Source organism: Ictidomys tridecemlineatus, chromosome 11, assembly GCF_052094955.1.
Source record: "Ictidomys tridecemlineatus isolate mIctTri1 chromosome 11, mIctTri1.hap1, whole genome shotgun sequence".
Lineage (NCBI taxonomy): Eukaryota > Metazoa > Chordata > Mammalia > Rodentia > Sciuridae > Ictidomys > Ictidomys tridecemlineatus.
The window spans coordinates 53,581,526-53,586,161 of NC_135487.1; the positions used below are offsets into that span (position 1 = coordinate 53,581,526).

Sequence of the window (4,636 nt, forward strand, 5' to 3'; positions counted from 1 at the left end):
TTTGGCCTCCTGTCTTTCATAAAAGCTTAGTTCTGTTCTTCATTTCTGTTTACATTTATTTTTCTCAAACCATAGGCAGATGTCAGAGTCAACTCAGTGTCTCTACCATAGTCTCAGAGTCACTCCTAGTTACCTTTCATATCAGCAGCCTCTAAGAGCAAGTCACAGAGGACAGGCTGGGCACTGAAAACTGAAAATGGAATGCTATCAATGACCCTTGATTTTTTTTGGTGGTGCTGGGGATTGAACCCAGGGCCTTGTGCATGTGAGGCATGCGCTCTACCAACTGAGCTATATCCCCAGCCTCAACTACTTTTTGCTAAATTTATTTTCATAGGTTTCAAGCAGTATCTGGCCCATGCCTCTCCTTCTTGGTGTCCATTTTATTTATATTGTTTAATTATAAGCTCTCAGCTCCCTGTCTTTGTACTGCAGACTACACACTCTTTCTGAGGGTAACAATGCTTTCCCCCTCTTTATGGTAACCTGGCTGCCTGGCTAGAAGTTAAGGACAGTTGTCAGTACCCTTGAAACCAGATGTGGTCATCTTACTAAGTCTTTGATTGTTGTGAGCAGAAGATGCATATATTGTTCCTACATTATCTGCTTAAAGGAAACTTCTTGTCCTGAATTTGTCCTCTTTCCTCTTCCTGAAAATGGAATACAAACATGCCATCCATTCATCTTGGACCATGCAGATGATTATAGTGCCGTAGCTGTAGAGTGTTGTCTACCAGCATCAGCATTGCCTGGAAACTCTTAGGAAATGCAGAATCTTGGGTCAATTCCAGACCTACAGTATCAAAAGCTGCATTTCAGCAATCCTCTGGCTATTTGAACATACTTTGGAGAAGTACTGCCTTGAAAGGAACAACAGGGTAGAAGGATTCTAACTCTACTAGGTTTTTGAGCAGAGGTGTAAGTTTGCTTAGTCTGCCCACCTACAAACTATCATGAGAGAGACACAATAAATCCTATCTTATGCAAGCCATGGAGTTTTGAGACTTCTCTCTCTCTCTTTTTAAACCTCTACCCTTACTTAAATGGTTTTTATTCCTTATAATAGCAAATTTATGTTTTAAAATCTCTCCTAGAGTCTAGTGGAGGAAGAGATGGAAAGCATTTTATTTCCTTTCTAAACATTCTGGAGCATTCCCTCTACCCTTTAGAAAACTACCTAAATTTAACTTAGTCTATGTTGATTTATCTGGGCCTGGGAGAGTGGGGGGCGTGCTCTCACCCCATCCTTCTATCACTCTGCATATTCCAAGGATCATTTTCAGCCTCTTTGAGGATGCTAAGTTAAGAAGTCAATATAAATATTAAATGCAAAGTCTCTGGAGATGGTTCATTCGGTTTTTTTTTTTTCCAGAAGACCCAAATTCTAACTAGCAGCATTAATCAGATAGACCACACTGATTATAAAGTACCTTAGGGTATTCTTGCTCTCCTTTTAATTTACAGACTCTCACCCACTATTAAGTTTAACAACAACCATTTCTCCTTACTTTTTCTTTTTCATCTCTAGTTTGGTAAATGTGTCCTCTAGACTTGCAATTCCCTTACTTCAATCCAACAAATATTTACTTGCTGTCTCCTGAGGCATTATGTGCTAGGCATTATATTAGATGCTAGAAAAATAGTTGTAGATCTGCCCTCATATATAGCTTACAGTGACCATGTAATGACACACTTAAAGAATATAAAAAAATAAAAGTACTTAAAATATTTGTAATAATGTTTATTGACTGAACAAATGAAGAAAAATTGACCATTAGCCGCTTTCCCCATAAGGCTCCAGGGAGACGGGAACACCTTTATTTCTTCTTTTCTGCTTTTCTGTTTTGGGTTCATATTTGTCTATGTGTCTGTAGAAGATGGATAATTAACTACCTAAAAATAAGGGCTTGGAGCCTGTGGTTGGAAATGTAGCTCTGTGGTAGAGTGCTTGCTTGGCAGGCATGAGGCCCTGTATTCAATCCCTAATACTAAAGAAAAAAAAAAAAACCTCACAGGTAATGCATTTGGAAAAGGACTAGAAATGAAAATAGTTGCATTTTAGTAGAAATCTTAGGGATTACTTTATTCTGTTCTTTGTTTTTATTCTGTTCTTTGTTATTAAAATATTGGTTGCATAATACATTAAAATTGGGAATAAAAGAGCATTTTGGTGTGTTTGTGAGTGAATCTTCCCTATCACTTTCTTTCTCTCTCTTTTTTTTTCTTTCTTTCTTTTCTTTTTTCTTTCCTTTTTTTTTTCTTTTTGATACCAGGGATTAAACTCAAAGGCATTCAACCACTGAGCCACACCCCCAAGCCCTTTTTTTGTATTTTATTTAGAGACAGGAAAACTCTAATGGAAGCTAAAATTCATAATTTTCTTTAATTTTGTCTTATGAACTTTACTTCCATTTAAAGAAGACTGGAATGTCAAATTCTGATCAGAAAACAAAGAATTAGGCACATTGATTGAAACAAGGTAAGTTTCAAATTTTCAGATAGTAATGTAACCATTAATATAATTTGTTTCTTTTAATATTTAGCAACCAGAATAATTGTTTTTTGGTATTTGTTGTTGTTTGTTTATTTGTTTGTTTGGTTTTTGCTACTGGGATTGAACCTAGGGGCATTTTATTACTGAGCACATACATCCACAGAATTGGCCTTTTTCATACTACTACTGACCTTTCTTGAAAAGCCAGTGAAGAGGCCAAATAGTAGAGTGAGAGTTGATGAAATAAAGGGAAGCTGCTCTGGACAGGAGATAAAAGGTGTGTTAAGGTAAATAAGCTACCCTTAGGACAATTCTGAGACTGGGGTTCTGCCTAAGAAGACCAACTCTTTGAGGTTTTCATTGCTTCATAAGAAACTCATCAAAAACCTTGGTGGTTGAAAGCTACAAAAGTCACCTTTTGGCCTATGATTCTCCGGTGTGGGCAGGGCCTGAGGGGACAGTTCATCTCTGCTCCATGTGGTGATGGCTGGATAGCTCACCTGGGCTGGAAGATCTGAGGTGGCTTCACTCACAGATCTGGAGCTCCAATGAGGAGCAGAGAGGGAGCACCTCAGTGAAAAGAAAAACAAACAAACAAACAAACAAACAAAACCAGGTATTTTCACCCTCAGGGCACTTATTTTCTAAAAGTGGTTTTTAGTAAACAGAAAAAAACAAATTATTTCATTTTCAAAAGAGGATTTGCCAATGAGATCATCTAAGAGTGTTATCAGTTAAAAAAAAATTGCGTTAAATGAAAGAGATTCTGGCATTCTTTCCTTCAGTGAGGAATCTGAGTGAGCTTCACCCCTTGCGTCACCTATCTCAGCCCTCAAACTCCTTTGATCACTGAATCACAGCAACAAGTTTTTATGCAGATTCATAATTCATCATCTCAGAGATCTTCATGTCTCCCCATTCTTTTACTTTCGGGCAGAGTCTGAGAATATTGACCTCCCATGTTTCACCTCTGACCTTTCCTTTTATTCTTACCCTTCACACTTGAACACAAACACTATAAACTTAAGTTCAGTAAACATCCATTTGAGGCCGTCCATCTATCAGTTAGGGGATATCTTCTTTTTTTTTTTAAGAGACAGACAGAGAGAGACAGAGACAGAGAGAGAGATAATTTTTTAATATTTATTTTTTAGTTCTTGGCGGACACAACATCTTTGTTTGTATGTGGTGCTAAGGATCGAACCTGGGCCGCACGCATGCCAGGCGAGCGCGCTACCGCTTGAGCCAAATCTCCAGCCCCTAGGGGATATCTTCTATCGTGTCATGATTTCACCTGTCACTTTTTTGCTACTATTTTTCACTTTTTATAAAATTCGAAGGGAAAATTCAAATTACCTATTCAAATACTGAACAATAGTTTTGCACAAAGATGATGCTATTTAAACAGAGTCTATCCTTGCTCATTGGATGATGTGTGGAAGTCCAAAATTAGCTGACTACTTAGGAATGTCACTGTGTAAATGAAAACAGTTTCACACATTGAAATATTATAGAACATATGGAAATTTGAAATCTCCCTTTATGATAATAGCTCATTATCTTAAAATTTTCTCTCTTCAAGAAATTTGTGATCCTGGAGATTGAACTCAGGACTCTTCACATGCTAGGCAAATGTTCTATCAGTGATCTACTCACCCAGTCACTTGTAATCCTAAAATTCTTAACAATTCAGCTATGAAACTCAGACAGATATTTTAGAATGGCTGGTAACAGGAGAGAACAGCACAGCACAGAATGGATGTCAAATAAATGATCTGAGACCAAACTGATGGGTGGGGCAGGAAACAGGATGTCTTGATGAAGATGATGTACAGATGGTCCCCAATTTATGATGGTTTGAATTACTATTTTTGGACTTTATGACAGTGCTAAAGTGATTCGGGGAGACCCTACTTTGAACTTTGATCTTTTCCTAGGATAATTCTATGTAATATAGTACTCTCTTGCAATATTGCAGCAGTGGCAGGAAGCCACAACTGCCAGTCAGGCATATGATCATAAGGATAAACAACCAACACTCTATAGAATACTGTGTTGCTAAGCTCTGATGTTTGATAGGTTAATTTGTCGAATAAAATTTTAACTCACAAAATTTTTAACTTATGATGGGTTTATTGTGAA

At 37.4% G+C, this 4,636-nt stretch overlaps 1 non-coding gene across 1 annotated transcript; it reads right to left on the reverse strand.

Moving 5' to 3' along the window:
* Window positions 1-228: 228 nt before the first annotated feature.
* On the reverse strand, window positions 229-301 carry Trnav-cac (transfer RNA valine (anticodon CAC)). Its single transcript has one exon. It is a non-coding gene; the product is annotated as a tRNA-Val (tRNA).
* Between the last annotated feature and the right edge of the window lie 4,335 nt (window positions 302-4,636).